The sequence below is a fragment of the Ambystoma mexicanum genome, chromosome 11 (genome assembly GCF_040938575.1).
Source record: "Ambystoma mexicanum isolate Mex_15411 chromosome 11, UKY_AmexF1_1, whole genome shotgun sequence".
NCBI classification, from domain to species: domain Eukaryota; kingdom Metazoa; phylum Chordata; class Amphibia; order Caudata; family Ambystomatidae; genus Ambystoma; species Ambystoma mexicanum.
In genome coordinates this window covers 249,022,658-249,040,982 of record NC_090934.1, presented here as the reverse complement: position 1 = coordinate 249,040,982, position 18,325 = coordinate 249,022,658, and positions in this window count along the sequence as shown.

The window sequence follows — 18,325 nt, the reverse complement described above, 5'->3', positions numbered from 1 at the left end:
TACCGCAACACAGGGATAAGGGGCTAGGTTGGTATATTCATCCTTTACCATTAACAACTGCTTGCTATGCTTCTCTTAGAGCACTGTTCTTTGGCCGATGGAATGATAGTGTCTCAGGGAATTTTGATGGCACCAATTTGAATAGTTTTGAGAAACGTGTTCTGACTCCCCTTTTTGCAAATTGGAGTAGACCAAATGTTGCTTCTATTAGGCCTTCTGATAGATTGTATCGTCCTTTTCAATCTTTAAGTTCCTTTAAAATGGCTCTGATAGGCAATAAGGATGCCATGCCTCCTTCTTACACTGTTACCATAGACCCGATTCAGTTTCTTTCTGCATACAGAGGAATGGCACGCGGTCAATGGGAAATTTTAAAGGTTGTGCCAACGTTGCAAAATTGACTGGGGAAGACAGACCTCTGTATGTAGGCGAACCTGTCTATTTTGTTTGCGGTAATATGGCATTTCCATGGTTGCCCAGGGATTGGCAGGGACCTGTTATTTAGGGATCCTGTTACCTGGGGTGTTCATAGCAAGTACTAAAGAAATTTCGAAGGCTCGTCCACGACGAGATGAGAATGGTGATACCCCGGCACAAGTATTGCGGGACATAGCAAAATCGGTTGTGCCATTTTGGGGGCAGATAGCGAAATCAGAAGATATCAGGAGACTAGCGAGTGTACTGGAGAGAACCATCAACCGGATCACAGATATACTCTACAATATGACATTAAATAAGATTAGTAGCACTCCAAAATCGAATGGCATTAGATGTCATTCCAGCTGAGCATGGGGGAGAATGCAAATTAGTGGTGTCTGCTTGCTGTGTTTTCGTACCAGATTCCTCCCCAACTATCTTTAAGGCAATACAAAATCTGCACGACCTTGGTTCTGAAATGCATGTTCCCGAGGGAGACTGGGATCTAAGCGCTTGGTTCTGGGACTTCTTGTGATCTTGGGGTTGGAAGGTACTTTTGGTTTTATTAACTATTTTAGGAGTTCTGTTGTTCCTTTGTTGTTGTATTCAGTGTCTGCCTGGTATGTGTTCGATGCTAGGGGGATGTTTTGCACAAGCGATAAATTCGATAGGACATGAGGTGCATGCCTCGGAAAAAATTCCAAAGAATATGTGTTAAAAGATATATTAGTAAAAGACCTAATGGCGATAGATATTTTAGATAGGGATTCAGGGTACATGGATACTGATGCATGGAGCTGTTTGTAAAGATACCCAAAATAGTTTTTAGCACTTGGCATAGGCCAAAAGGAGGGTTTGTCGGAATAAAAAGTATATCGTGCCTCCTATTGTAATAAATATTGGCCTACGTCAAGCTGCTTGAAAGTTACTTGCGAGATTCGTGTTGCAAGGTCCTGACCTTTAATCTATGAAGGCCACCATTTTAGGTCAAACCGCCATTTTAGGATTTATGTGGAAAAAGTCACCCTGTGAGCTAAGATGGTGGACGATGTCATTGCAAAATACAACATGGCCGTCTTGACCTCTGTACATCGCTAATGTGTAATCTGCCTGCAGGCTACTTGTTGAGATCATGAACTAAGACCTCGTCCTACGTTAACCTATGTGTAAAAGGATTACTCGTGCAATGAAACCAATCTACGAGTATGTATTATGATAATGTATTTACACATTGAGCAAACAACATCTGTTTTACTGCATTGTATTAATGTTTAAGAAGATTTGCAATACGAAACTTAGAATACACAATGAATGCATGCGCTTACTGTCACATGTAATAAAGAACAAACCAGTTAGATGCGGTTATTCGAGACTCAGAAACGAACCCTAGAATTGGTGATGAATAAAGTAGAATATTAACCCGAAGTGGGTTGGCCATAGTGCTCACAAAATATCTAAAAAGGGAATGCATTCTAATGTACAGTCTCTCACTGAACACACTGAACCACGCTGGAGTTCGTTGTGTTGTACTGAGGGCTGATAGCTATCTGACTTTGCACTGTTTTGTAATTGTATTCAATAGAGAATAAAGTACTTTGTATGTTCCTTTGAAACCTGTGTTTGGTGTATTTCCTTTTGGGGTACTCAGCCTCAATATTTTGTTTCTCTTTTCACACTGGGACACTGTTGGTGGCCTAGGTTGGGCGATGCCTTCCTCCTCCACTCAGAAGATACTCATGCGCTCTCCACCGAAGCCGTCTTGTAGGATTAATTCCATGTTTGTTCAAGGCTTTTAAAAAGTGTAACATTGTGACTGGGGATCTCTTTCCAGCTTTCATGGCATGTGGTGTTTTTTCATGTCTATTGCAGGCTTTAAATAACGTAGCATAGCAACTGGAGGAATTCATGGTTCAGCCCGGCATTACATATATGGTGTGGCTTTCATGTTTGGGTTAGAAAAAGAACTGGCGTATTTCACACACAATGCACGAAGGGGTCCAGAGAAACTCGGGGGCAATCGAGAGCACACAGATAAAAGGAAACTATGTACAAATGAAGACTGTTAAACATAAAGGGGTACAAATAACTTCACTGAAAGTTATCAAGCCAAATCTAAAAAGGTTTCATAACTAGACTTTCATATCAATCACAAAATAGTCCAACATGAAAATAAAACCCTCCCGTCCCAAAGCAGAGTGGTCTAGAGAAAATGAGGAGAGTGGTGATGATGAATGAAAATAATTATTAGAAATAAGGGGGAGGGGCAAAACAACTTTCCATACATATTTCCTTTGTAAGAACACAACTGGGACATAATAAATGTTGGTATTGTTACATCATCACGTAAAATGCCTTTATAGTTACTGTTTACATGAAGAATTCAATTTTATAACTTCATGTTCATTTCAGATTAATATTCCATCTATATTGTAATGCAGACCCCATTAAGAAACTTATAGAGGAAAGACTCAAAGACCTGGTCCATTTAGCCTTCCCCCAATGTACACGACAGGAGGAACTTATGTCCCATTGGCTCTGTCATCCAATGTACAAGCAGGGGAGGCTCATGTCTCCAATGAGTTTGTCCTTCAATGTTTATGACTGGATGAATTTGGGCATATCAATTATGTGCTCTAATGTGCAAGACTGGTGGCCCAACGGGTCTGTCCTCCAATGTATGAGACTTTTGAAACTCGCTGCCCATCATAACTCTCCTCCAATGTGCACGACTGGTGTAAGTTTTGGCATATCAAGCCTGTCCTCTAACTTGCACGATAGGAGGAATTCATGCCTCAGTTAGTCTGTCCTCTAATGAACACTGCAGAAGGAACTCATGGCATATTGATTCTGTCCTCTCATGAACAAGACTATTGGAACTCATGGTCCATCAAGCCTGCACTCTGCCTTCTTTTCTTTCAAACAGACCTTACGAAGTATAAATGGGTGCTTTTCTCTCCTCCACCTCACTCTCCACCTGTGGCGTCCCTCAGGGCTGTATCCTATTGCCATGGTTCTTCAACATCTACCTGGCCCCTCTTGCCCACTTGATCTCCACCTTCACCACTAATTTCCAGTGTTATGCAGATGGCACACAGCTCTCTTTCCAGTTGCCACGCTCCTACGTCTCCACCTCCTCTCTCACACCGGATTGCCTGACGGCTATCCAGGCTTGATGCTCTCACAATGATCTCTGGTTTAATGCCAGTAAGACAGAGATTCTGCTCATTGGGGCACCTGCCCCTTGATTCCCCCCCACTCTCTGGCCAGCCTTCTTGGGTTCCTCCCCTTTGCCCGCCTGTAAGGCTAAAAACCTGGGTATCATCTTTGACTCCTCTCTCTCCACACATCAAGGACCTTGCCAAAAAGTCAAAATGTCAGCTCCATCCCCTCAGCTGCATTCTACCTTTCCTCACCTTCACCCAGAAGCTCAATGTCTTCAGGCCTCTGGTTCTCTCTAGGCTGGACTACTGCACCAGCCTCTTCCTTAACGTGCCTCTTTCATCCCTTCACACCCTCCAACTAATCCAGAATAGGACGAAAAAGGAGTGGGATGTAAGGCCAATCACCTTGCGTCACAGATTTGATAATGATACAAAAGATGTCCGTCGCACTTGAGAATACAAAGGATTGCCCCTTCCTTCATATACAGAATTAAAGTTGTTAGTATTTTAACGTTGCACAGGACATCAATGAACACGCATAAATTGTAATTGTTCCAAAGTTGTTTAGAGTCAAATATTTTCTCAATATTATTTCAAGGTACTTGTAGTATACCTAAATGCCCTTTGTGGGTAACACATTTTTCAGCCAGCAGGCCTTTCTCAAAACTGGGATAAGTATTTTGATACATAAATCAATATCTCCAAACAATGATTCACATTTCCGATTGTACATTTTACATACAAAACCAATAAATGAAATAGATAGAAAATTAGGATAAGTGGTAGGTAGGAATGGTCGGGAAAAAGAGACCAAGAAATTCATGTCTCGGTAGGTATACATTATCCATCTTGATTTGTTCACAAATGAACACAATGCTCTCTTTGATATTAACTTTCAAATTATAGTTTTCCGATCTCAACTTCACAAAAGGACCCAGTGTCCCTTTCATTGCTAAATAGTGTGTATCATCCTCTACTCCATATGTTCAGAGTCTTTGTTAGCACTTAGTTGGCTCATTTGTCATATTAACAATCTATTCCGACAATATTCTCATTTTTCTTATTGTTGTGCTTATTTTGTAATATTTATACTTTTCTAACTGTCTAAAATTACTTAATTCAGTAAGTATTCTGCATAATTGGCTATGCTAACATAGTACTTACATTCATTGATCAGCAATCTGGTGTAAATCCAAGCTTATCTCGTTTTAATGTTGAAATGCGCATTTGAACATTAAAATGAGATAAGCTTGGATGTACACCACAGTTAAAACAGTATTATTAAATCAACATGGATAATGTATAACTAAATTTAGAGTAGCGCAGGAAAAGCAGCACACTCACACAGGATCCCGTACTCTGGGTCAGGGACGTCATTTCACCAAAATGCCAGGGTAGCGGAAGTGACATCACATGACCCTTGACCCCCTGATGACATCACAGAAAGTAATGTCATTTGACCACACCCCGAAGTGATATCACGGGAAGCAATGGAACACAACCTTTCACCCGTTGACAAAACAGAAAGTGGCATCACATAGCATTGTACACTACGAAAAATATGGTTACGATATCACTATAATGTGATGTACATTTCATACAAGAATGGATCGCCATATGTATCGTTAAGATCAGTGTATAGTCCCATATTACCAAATTAATGTGAATGCAAGTAGTCGTCCATAACCAAATAATAATGATGTGTTATTATATAGCACTTACACTTAAGCGCGTTATATAGAAAAAATATACATCCAATATCACCCAACCTGTCTTTGTACTCATTTATCGACCTCAGAAGGAAAAAAGGCTGAGTTGAGGCGTTTAAGAACAGACTAAATCAGTGACTCACCCCCCTAAGTGTGCCTGAAATAAACATTTAATGAGTCTAGCAATTATTGTATAGAAATCCAGAAAGACATTATTTGGTATTCCTATTCTTTCTTATTTAGAGTCAGTGCTGAAAGTGTTAGACCTGTGGAACTCCTGTTCTTATTTTTCTTCTTTTTTAAGGGGCCTGACCAAGAAAGCCAGCCACTCTAGAAGTAGAGAGCCACATGGTGCTGGCCACAGCCCAGGAGCTTGCATTACAACAAAAAAAAAAGTTTTTTTTCCCTTTTTTTAGAGGTCGCAAGGGAGACCTCAGAGGTCGCAGTTGCGACATCTGGTGACCCCCAAATGACGTCCCTGCTCTGGGCACTCGTTACCTAAAAAATCCAAACAAACATCCTGAATAGCATGCGAGGGAGATAGGAAAGATAGACACATTACAACAAAGCATTAACTGTGGCGCAATGAAATCAAGGACCATTGTATGTGCTATAGTCAAACATTTCTACACTGTACAGAAGCCTTTAGGCAGAAGGATTTTGTCAAGTGACCGAGGACACCGAGATGGAATGTCTTGTGATGATCGTAACAGAGACACCTGCAGAACAAACCATGCTCTAACTGCAACTGCCGAAAAGCAAAATACATACCCTGACACAGGCGCTTATTCTACTATAAATGTTTTTTGGAAGTTTTTTGCCCGCATTGTGAATTCGAGGTGTTTAAGAACCGACTAAATCAGTGACTCACCCCCTGAAGTGTGCCTGGAATAAACCTTTAATGAGTCTAGCAATTATTGTATAGAATTCCAGAAAGACAAATTATTTGTTATTCCTATTCTTTCTTATTTAGTCAGTGCTCAAAGTGTTACACTTGCAGAACCCCCTGTTTTTTTTTAAGAGGCCTGAACAAGAAACGTGCCACTGCAGAAACTAAGTGCCACATGGCGCTGGCCACAGCCCAGGAACTTACATAAAAAAAGGGAGACCACAGAGGTAGCAGGGGAGACCTCAGGGGTCACAGCTGCGACTCCTGGTGACCCCTAATGACGTCCCTGCCATCAAGTCTGTGCTATAATGTACAAGACTGTGGAAATCATGGCCCATCGAGTCCATCTTCTAATGTACAAGACTCGAGGAACTCATGGTCCATCGAGGCTGTCTTCAAAATGTGCAGGTCAGTAGGCGTTCCTGATATTCTTAATTCAATTAATTATTTTGCTTACAAAAACACACTTTTTTTTTACAGTGAAAAAACACATTGCTGAGATTTTTAAAAAGATTTCCCAGAGGTGGCATTGATCACGGATTGTGGGGATGGGGGGATGGGGGCTGAAGCACCCCAAACTATTGACACAGGTATGGAAAACATGCGCCCCTTCATCATTGCCAACAAACGCCCAGTCCTTAATACAGGTCATACATAAAGTAGGAAATAGCCATCTTACGACAACTGAGCATGCTAGAATGAGTGCAACTAGTTTTAAAATAGATGCGATAACAGACATGGACAACATAATGACAAACTATACAATGACGCCAACCGATTTAGCCGCTCCCATCATGTCTAGTATAAAGCTTATTAAACGCAGCCCCTATACGCAAGATGATATCACCACTGCCCCTATAAGCCGAGTAAACCTCATCAAAAGAATGCAAGTAAGTAGAGGTCTCACGCATCACATTTTCATAGTTCAACAGCATCTGCAGTTCAGTGACCTAGTCCATCTGGGCGCCTAAAAAGATACCACTTTTTAATGTCACACACTTTAAGGGATTATGCATTGCCTATTCTAATTTTCGGCCTTTTACACAAATGTGCATTATTTTTTTGTAACACAGGCAGCAATTAATAATGTGGAAAATCCAGTTTAGCTACCTGTGGTGGGATTACTTTTCAAAAGGAGCTCTGTAAGACCAGAGGGATAATAATAATGGTGACTTGGTGCCATACCTGCCTAACCTCTGGATTTTTCCCGGAGACTCAGGAATTTTAACCATTTCTCTGAGTCTCCGGGAAAGACCCTGGAATCTCAGGAATTTTGGTGGGGGACAGCTTTCACTGATTCCTTTTTTTGTTTGGTTATTCTTGCAGGACAGCACTGCCATGGAAACCCTGCCTGAGTGTGGCTTTGTCTCTGCAGTAATGACTGTAACGCTTCCAGCACATTGGCAAAAAGAATGCACGTGAAGCAAAATAACGCGCGTTTATGTTGCTTCAACTTTCATTCTTTTTTGCCGACTTTCAATGTGAATGCACGTTTCTTTTGCTTTCTTTCTTTTTGACCCAGGTTTGGGTGGACTCTGCCCCATTGAACCACAGCCATCAGGATTGCAGACTGGACAACTCACGACTGCACTACATAACCTGATGAAAAACAACTAAGGTGAAATGTCCAATTTCGGTACTGCAAAATTCAGGAAAAACCTTTGTAGGCATACATCTCAGGAATTTTGATTTTCAAATGTAGGCAGGCATGCTTGGTGCACTGCTCGACGTAGCGTTTCATGCTGTAATCCAGCAGCTGGATTCCAAGCGCTCTAATAATGGACGTCTCTGTTATTACACACTCGTGCTAGTGCAATTTGACAGAGATTGTTTGCATCCAATCTCTGTCAAAGTGCACTAGAGAAGTGGGAGACACCCGGACACGCACATGAGTCGGCCCAAACACTTACCTGATGTGTTGCTGCTGCATCCACCATTCGCTCCTCTTTTCCGAATGGCACGGGTGCCAGCCAGCCCCAATCATCAATCTATCAGTGTGCACGCGCACATAGCCTGTGGGCACGCCGCACGTGCAGTGCGCCCATGGGCCCGGCTGGCGCCAGTGGGGACTGGGGCCGGGGAAGTGAAAGCAACCAGCAACAAACAAATGTTGCTAATTTATTTTTCAATTGCTGCCCTGCCCTGCCTGAGGGCAAAGGTAGACTGAAGCAGCCGTAATCGTTATTTGATGTGTGAGTGACATAAATATGATTCTGAATAGGCCTGGCTGGTGAGTGTGGCCTGTCTTGCAGGACTCAGAGCACCACTGCGCAGCGCCTCCTACAGGCTGACTAACGTCAGGCTGCGCCTGAGCTGCCTGACACAAAGACCGTCCCTGCACACAGTCACTTTACTTGAAGCAGTGCTTTGGTGACATTGAGCTGCAGCAGACACCCCATTCCCTGATCAACAAGTCTGGGGCTCACTATTCTCTTACAGGTTGGTACGTGGGTACATGTACAGGTTTGCTTAGAGTCTCCTTTTGGGGTATGCTCATTTGTCAAAAAGGTCACATATGTCAATCTATTTCCAGTTCTGAAGGCATATTGTGCTCTGGTCTTGAGACTGCAAGCTGACTTTTGTGCTTGGTTATGAAAAACACATCTGGAGTGTTGTTGCGAGTCCTTGCGTCGTCCTCTGTAGTATTGTGCTGGTCCTATAGACCACACTCGCAGTAGAGTGCCCAGTTCATTAGGGTCCTTCTGGATTACTGTGTCTAGCACTAAAGAATATATATCATAAGGTGTGTCCAGCTCTGGGATCGTTGTCCAAGGTATTGTGCCCAGTCCTGAATGCCACACTGGCAGCGCTGTGCCCAGTTGATTAGGCTTCTTCTGGATTACTGTGTCTGGCACTAACGAATAAATATCATAAGGTGTGTCCAGCTCTGAGTGCCTCATCTAAGGTATTGTGCCCAGTCCTGAATGCCACACTGGCAGCGCTGTGCCAAGTCCACTTGGCTTGTTCTGGATTAGTAGGTCTAGCACTAAAGAATATATATCGTAAGGTGTGTCCAGCTCTGGGATCCTCGTCTAAGGTATTGTGCCACGTCCTGAATGCCACAATTGCAGTGATGTGCCCAGTTGATTAGGCTTCTTCTGGATTACTGTGTCTAGCACTAAAGAATATATATCATAAGATAAGTCCAGCTCTGGGTTCCTCGTCTAAGGTATTGTGCCCAGTCCCGAATGCCACCCTGGCAGCGCTTTCCCCAGTTGTGTAGGCTTCTTCTCGATTACTGTGTCTAGCACTAAAGAATATATATCATAAGATAAGTCCAGCTCTGGGTTCCTCATCTAAGGTATTGTGCCCAGTCCTGAATGCCACACTGGCCGCACTTTGCCCAGTTGTGTAGGCTTCTTCTGGATTACTGTGTCTAGCACTAAACAATATATATTATAAGGTGTGTCCAGCTCTGGGATCCGCATCTAAGGTATTGTGCCCAGTCTTCAATACCACCCTGACATTGCTGTGCCTATTGCACTAGGCTTCTACTGTATTACTTTATCTGGCACTAAAGAATATACATCATAAGGTGGGTCCAGCTCTTGGTTCCTCGTCTAAGGTATTGTGCCCAGTCCTGAATGGCACACTAGCAGTGATGTGCCCAGTTGATTAGGCTTCTTCTGGATTACTGTGTCTAGCACTAAAGAACATATATCATAAGATAAGTCCAGCTCTGGGTTCCTCGTCTAAGGTATTGTGCCCAGTCCTGAATGCCACACTGGCAGCGCTTTGCCCAGTTGTGTAGGCTTCTTCTGGATTACTGTGTCTAGCAGTAAAGAATATATATAATAAGATAAGTCCAGCTCTGGGTTCCTCGTCTAAGGTATTGTGCCCAGTCCTGAATGCCACACTGGCAGTGCTGTGCCCAGTTGATTAGGCTTCTTCTGGATTACTGTGTCTGGCACTAACGAATATATATCATAAGGTGTGTCCAGCTCTGAGTGCCTCATCTAAGGTATTGTGCCCAGTCCTGAATGCCACACTGGCAGCACTCTGCCCAGCTGAGTAGGCATCATCTGGATTACCGTGTCTAGCACTAAAGAATATATATCATAAGGTGGGTCCAGCTCTGGGTTCCTCATCTAAGGTATTGTGCCCAGTCCTGAATGGCACACTAGCAGTGCTGTGCCCAGTTGATTAGGCTTCTTCTGGATTACTGTGTCTAGCACTAAAGAATATATATTATAAGGTACATCCAGCTCTGTGATCCTCGTCTATGGTATTGTGCTGAGTCCTGAATGCCGCACTGGTAGCTCTGTGCCTAGTTCACTAGGCTTCTTCTGGATTACTTTGTCTAGCACTAAAGAATATATACCATAAGGTGTTGTTGGAATTGAAATAATATTATGCCTCCTATTGCAGTAATTGAATGTGTATTGGCCTACGCCAAGTTGTCTAAAATATCATTTAAATAGACTCCGCGGCAAGGTCTTGACCTTAACGAAATGTAATGTAAGTCGCCATCTTGGATTTAGCCACCATTTTAGGTTCTCTTGTAATATGGAAGTCACCCTGAACATCAAAATGGAGGCTGAATAACATTCTGAGTGAGATTCTGGCCGTTGTGACCTCCGCACACATGAATAATTAATATGCCTGCAGGCCACTTGTCGGGGTCGCAAACTGAGACCTTGTCCTATCACTGACCTATGTGTAAATGAACAACTGTATCAGCGGAACTGATCAAAATGCATACATTATAGGATTGACCTGGCAAAGAACCCTAGGCCTGATCCCAAGAATGGTTAACCCGCGAGGGGGTTGGCCAAGGGCTGGATAAAGGATATAAAAGCCCAAGTATTCCGAATGTACAGTCTCTCTACTAATGCATCAAACCCTCGTTGAAGTTTGTTACGTTACTCTGAGAGCCGAATAGCTATCTGTTTGTCAATTGACTTTGGTAACTGTTGTAGCTTTTTAATAAAGCACTTGTATGTCCTTTGTAACTGTCATGATCTCTGCTTCCAAAAGGTCAGGGTTTTCCCAACTCCCTTGGAAGCAGATCCATAACCCAGGTTCCGAGTGCCAACCAGTCCCAATTGGGACCTTTTGGACCCAGTCCTGGCGCCAGTGGCACCAGGCTCATAAATATGCCCAGTCCCAGCGCTGGAAGCGCCGGGCTCATAATGCTTGGGTGGACTTACCTGCAGCTGACCATGCTGCTTACTTGCCTGCCAGTTGAGCCTCTGATCCTCTTCTGTTTGGAACAACTTTTCCTGTTGGGTGGGGCAGGAGCCACTCCCTACATTCAGAACATTGGAACTCTTCTGGAAAGCAGGAACTCTTTTCTTACCTAGGCGTGGCTGTGGAAGGAGACACCTAAGCACTACAGGAGGCTATTTAAACCACACCCGATGGATGAATCTTGCTTTGCGTTATTCTGCATCCTCTGCAGCAGAACGTTCATCGTGTCTTCTGCATCTGATCCTGGGCCTAAGGAAAAAGGCTTACCATCCTGAATCCAGTCTTCAGCAGCACCTATAAAGACAAGAAAGAACAGGTTAGCATTACGGTCTTCAGTGACAGCTCTTCACTTACCTGGTCCATCGGCTGTCACCAACGCCTCGCGCTGCATTCCGGCATCTGAAAGACAAAGGCTTACCTACTCTTCGTGCGCTCCGGAGGTCTTCACACTGCATTCCGGCATCTGAAAGACAAAAGCTTACCAACTCTTTGCACGCTCCGGAGGCCTTCGGCGCTGCATCCCGCATCTGAAAGACAAAACAAGGTGCGTTTAAAGACATTGGGTAACTTTAATACTCACGTGCCATTACTCCTTTCCACATCTAACCCAGTGGGTATTCCGGCACCCTGCAGCCGCTCCGAACTTGTACCTGCAAAATAAAAAGACAGTTACAGCGCATCGTGAAGCAGGCAACAAGCGCTTACTTATGTGCTTCCAGGCGCTTCTATTCATCACACGGGCTCCATCTTCGACTCACTTCAGCCCGTCATCCGCCATCGCCGGAACCCTGCAAAACAAGAAACATCATTACTAAAGACTTTAAAGACATTAGAATTACTCGAAACTTACCGTTCGTGCAGTAAACGACGGACAGCAGTCCTCTGAAGTCAAGAGGCCTGCTCCCCTTATCCAGTGAAGAAACTGGTTACAGCACCCTGCCCCGAGGCAGATGGAGAGCAAGGCGTTCACTTACCTAAGGTGAGAGCGTTAACCTTTGGGGTTCTACAGGAGAAGAGAAAGGGAAGAAGAGAGAGACATTCAATAACCCAGTTCCTTAATCCCATATTTTCTATCTGCAGACATCTTACCCTTCGAGTCAGACATACAGTGCACAGAGGTCCAGCCCAAAGAGCCAGCCGTGTGTTACACATCACCTTTGAAGATACGGTATACGCCCAGTCAAGACCGGCGCCTCTACGGGAATCAGGTGAGCGTTACAGAACGCAAAGACTACCACAAAACTCCCGTCCAGGCGCTATGGAAACCTCGGATACCGACCAGCTAGCCCAGTTACTTGGGGAACTAAGGGCAGAAGTGCATGCAGCCCGTCAGGAAACAAACGCTCTAAGAAGGGAACTGATTATTTCCAAGGAGCGAACAGATGATCTCGCTAGACAATTGCTACAGTCACAAGCCGGACAGACCCCGTTACCCGCATCTGGGGGAAATCTTCCTTCTACATACTCTATGAATCCAGTGCAGATCAACCTACCTGGGAATGTACCTCTGGCTCCGCCCGAACGATTTTCTGGTGACCCAAAGAGGTTTGCAGTATTTATCAATCAGTGCCGGTTGCATTTCTTATGCCGGCCAGCAGCCTTTCCAACTGATCAAGCTAAAGTAGCTTTCGTGCTTTCGTACCTTAGTGGCAGTGCGGCAGACTGGTCGATCCCTCTAGTAAATCAAGATGATCCGGTCCTCCATGATTTTCAAGCTTTTCAGCTCAGTATGGAAAAACTGTTCGCAAGACATTCACAGGGGCAGGCCTTGGACAATGAGCTTCTTTGGTTGCGACAAGGTAATCAAGACCTTTTGGCTTGTATTGCGTCTTTCAACAGACTGATAGTGGAAACTCAATGGCCTGAGGACAAAAGGATTACGCTGTTTTATAGAGGTCTACGTGGAGAGCTCAAAGATGTGTTAGCCCAAGTAGTGAATCCCCCACAAGATTGTTCGGACTATATAGACTTAGTCGTTCAAATAGATCACAGACTGCAGAACAGGAAAGCCGATCGTTCCAAGTTTGATGCTCGAGTATTTTCCAAACCGCCAACTCCTTCCAAAGGAGTAGACTCCGGGGAACCCATGCAAATAGGGGGTCTGAAAGGTCCTCTAACACAAAAGGAGCGGGAAAGGAGAAAACAGTTGCAATTATGCCTCTATTGCGGAAACTCAGGGCACTTTCTTCGAGACTGTCCGGTGAAACCTGCCAAGAAGGCAGTAGGAGCTGCAGTTACCAAAGTTACAAACTCTGAGCAGGGAAACGACCTCGCCCGACAACAATAGAGGTCCTCTTGCCGAGCGTGAAAACCAGTTCCGTGACCTCGCATTTCGTGATACCTATGGTCCACATTAGCCCTGATAATCCGGATCGATTACATGCAATTGAAGCTTACGTCGACAGTGGTGCCATCGGCAATTATGTGGATCATGAAATGGTTTTGAGGATGAATCTAACTCTTTGTCCCAAGGCTGTAAAGGACTTCATTACTACGGTGGATGGTACGGAGATAGCCTCCGGGCCAGTAACGCATACCACTCAAGAGGTGACGCTAGTAAGTCAAGATGGACACCATGAGAAGATCGTGTTCGATGTGATCAAGGCCCCTCAGTTTCAGATTATTCTAGGAATACCTTGGTTAGAGAAACACAATCCTCTGATCGATTGGCGAGCAAGAACGGTCCAGTTTCCAGAATGTGTCTCTACTTGTCACCCTCCACCTGGTGTTGCACTGGCAGCAATTTCTTCAGAGACTCCCCAGTTACCTCCCGAATACCTAGAATACCAAGATGTTTTCCGGAAGGATCAGGCTAACTCTCTACCTCCTCATAGGTCTTATGACTGCCAGATAGACCTGATACCTGGATCTACTCCTCCTTGTAGTAGAATTTATGCCCTCACCGAGCATGAGAACCTTCACCTTCGACAATACCTGGATCAATACCTGGCAAATGGGTTTATTCGTCCTTCCAAGTCCCCTGCTTCTTCAGCTTTGTTCTTCGTTCCAAAAAAGGAAGGAGACCTTAGAACTTGTATAGATTATCGCTCCCTGAACCAGATCACCGTTAAGAATAGATATCTGTTACCTTTGATCCCTGAACTCCTGGACCAAGTCAGAAAAGCATGCATATATACAAAGCTGGATCTTAGAGGAGCTTACCACTTGGTACGAGTAAAAGAGGGCGATGAATGGAAGACGGCCTTCCGCACCAAGTATGGGCTATTTGAATATCAGGTCATGCCCTTCGGACTTTGCAATGCCCCGGCCGCCTTTCAATATTTTATGAACGATGTCCTCAGAGAGCTCATAGATGTGTGTGTTGTTGTTTACATTGACGACATCCTCGTTTATTCTTCATCGGAATCTGAACATCGGAAACACGTGAAAATGGTCCTCGAAAGATTGCGTCAACACAAACTTTTCGCTAAGTTGGAAAAATGTGTTTTCAACGTGACTGAAGTTGAATTCTTGGGATTCATATTATCACCTGGCGGAGTGCGTATGGATTCAAAGAAGGTCGATGCAGTTCTCAAATGGCCATCACCATCCTCCGTAAAAGGTGTGCAAAGCATGTTAGGCTTCGCTAACTTTTACCGCAGGTTTATCCCCGAATTCTCTCGAATAGTCCAGCCCATCACTGCCTTGTTAAAGAAAAACAAACGTTTTGAATGGTCTACCGAGGCGGAACAAGCTTTCCAGGATTTGAAGACTAAATTTATCTCTGCACCAATCTTAAAACACTTTCGCCCCGAACTCCCCTACATCGTGGAAACTGATGCTTCAAGCCTTGCCATGGGGGCAGTTCTATCACAAAAGGACCCGGTAACCAATCAGTTGCATCCCGTGGCATTTTGGTCCCGCAAATTCTCGCCTCCTGAAATCAATTACACGATTACTGACAAGGAACTTCTGGCTATCAAGTCTGCCTTGAAGGCTTGGCGGCATTATCTGCTGGGGGCCCGACACACCGTTACTGTGATTACGGATCACCGAAACCTGCAATATTTGAAAACCGCAAAAGCCCAATCCTCTAGACAACTCCGTTGGGCATTATTCTTTGCCGAGTTTGACTTCATAATTACCTATCGACCTGGTACAAAGAACGGTAAAGCGGATGCCCTTTCTCGGATGGGAGTGGAAGAACACTTGATCAACCCTAAACCTGTACCAATAATTCCCGAACAAAGAATTCTGGGTGTAATCGCCACAGAATCCATAGAGGAAGTTAAGGATAAAGCCAGGCAACTTGTAACTCCAGCAGACATACAGAATTGGCATCTGCAGGGAAAGGACTTTGCAGTAAAGGACAACTTATTGTATTTCCAAGAACGATTATACCTACCCAGCACAGATTTACAGAAAAAAGTAATCTCTTGTTATCACGATTCTTTAATGGAAGGACATCCCGGTATGGCCAAGACCTCAGAAAAGATCAAGCGCTACTTCTGGTGGCCGTCTTGGAAAAAAGATATCAGAGACTTTATAATGTCCTGTGGAGTATGCGCCCAAAACAAGAGTCAAAAGGAAAGACCAGCAGGCCTCTTACGCCCTATTGACATCCCACCTCGCCCTTGGCATACGCTTTCTATGGACTTCATCACCGATCTACCTCCATGCTCCGGATACAATACGATTCTAGTAATCGTGGACTTATTCTCCAAGATGGCGCATTTCATTCCGCTCAAAGGCTTGCCAACAGCAGCAACTCTGGCCCGAGAATTTCTCGAAAACATCGTCCGACTGCACGGTTTTCCTTCGGTTCTAATTTCGGATCGAGGTAGTCAATTTATTTCTCATTTTTGGCGAAGTTGCTGTCGGTCGGCTCAAATTGATGTGAGACTATCGACCAGTCACCACCCTCAGACCGACGGACAAACCGAGAGGATCAATCAAACTCTGGAACAGTATTTACGCTGCATGCTGCAACAAAGTGAAAAAACTTGGAAAGACATCCTTTGGATAGCCGAATATGCCTACAATAACTCTGTCCATTCGGGAACTGGGAAAACCCCGTTTTTTCTTTTGTACGGCAGTCACCCTCGAACCTCGGAGTTGGATCCCCTCCAAGATCTTGAAACACCAGCAGTAGACTACCTGCATTCTACAATCACCCAAGCCTTTAAGGAAGCTGTTTCTCACCTTCAAAGGGCTAAAGAACAATACAAGAAAGGAGCAGATCAACATCGGAAGGAAGCCCCTCAATATCAAGTAGGGGATCAAGTCTGGTTATCCACCAAATATCTACCTCTAAAAGGGCCACGCACATTCAACCCAAGATACCTTGGTCCCTATTCCATCACTACCATAGTAAACCCAGTAGCGGTCAAGTTGGACTTGCCCCCGCACATGAAGATACATCCGGTCTTCCACGTCTCTCTATTAAAACCCGTGCAACCTCAAACCCGACTAACTAAATCTCCAAAACCTATCCTAGTTGATGGAGAACTCGAGTTTGAAGTCAAAAGCATTCTGGACTCCAAGATCTCCAAATCTAAACTATTTTACCTAATTGACTGGAAAGGCTACGGCCCCCAAGAGAGATCCTGGGAACCTGCTGAATATGTCCATGCTCCTCGCCTAATCAAAAGATTTCACCGAACATTTCCTGACAAGCCGAAACCCCCGGAGAAGCCCGGTTTGGGAGGGGCCTTGAGGGGGGTACTGTCATGATCTCTGCTTCCAAAAGGTCAGGGTTTTCCCAACTCCCTTGGAAGCAGATCCATAACCCAGGTTCCGAGTGCCAACCAGTCCCAATTGGGACCTTTTGGACCCAGTCCTGGTGCCAGTGGCACGAGGCTCATAAATATGCCCAGTCCCAGCGCTGGAAGCGCCGGGCTCATAATGCTTGGGTGGACTTACCTGCAGCAGACCATGCTGCTTACTTGCCTGCCAGTTGAGCCTCTGATCCTCTTCTGTTTGGAACTACTTTTCCTGTTGGGTGGGGCAGGAGCCACTCCCTACATTCAGAACACTGGAACTCTTCTGGAAAGCAGGAACTCTTTTCTTACCTAGGCGTGGCTGTGGAAGGAGACACCTAAGCACTACAGGAGGCTATTTAAACCACACCCGATGGATGAATCTTGCTTTGCGTTATTCTGCATCCTCTGCAGCAGAACGTTCATCGTGTCTTCTGCATCTGATCCTGGGCCTAAGGAAAAAGGCTTACCATCCTGAATCCAGTCTTCAGCAACACCTATAAAGACAAGAAAGAACAGGTTAGCATTATGGTCTTCAGTGACAGCTCTTCACTTACCTGGTCCATCGGCTGTCACCAACGCCTCGCGCTGCATTCCGGCATCTGAAAGACAAAGGCTTACCTACTCTTCGTGCGCTCCGGAGGTCTTCACACTGCATTCCGGCATCTGAAAGACAAAAGCTTACCAACTCTTCGCACGCTCCGGAGGCCTTCGGCGCTGCATCCCGCATCTGAAAGACAAAACAAGGTGCGTTTAAAGACATTGGGGAACTTTAATACTCACGTGCCATTACTCCTTTCCACATCTAACCCAGTGGGTATTCCGGCACCCTGCAGCCGCTCCGAACTTGTACCTGCAAAATAAAAAGACAGTTACAGCGCATCGTGAAGCAGGCAACAAGCGTTTACTTACGTGCTTCCAGGCGCTTCTATTCATCACACGGGCTCCATCTTCGACTCACTTCAGCCCGTCATCCGCCATCGCCGGAACCCTGCAAAACAAGAAACATCATTACTAAAGACTTTAAAGACATTAGAATTACTCGAAACTTACCGTTCGTGCAGTAAACGACGTCAAGAGGCCTGCTCCCCTTATCCAGTGAAGAAACTGGTTACAGCACCCTGCCCCGAGGCAGATGGAGAGCACGGCGTTCACTTACCTAAGGTGAGAGCGTTAACCTTTGGGGTTCTACAGGAGAAGAGAAAGGGAAGAAGAGAGAGACATTCAATAACCCAGTTCCTTAATCCCATATTTTCTATC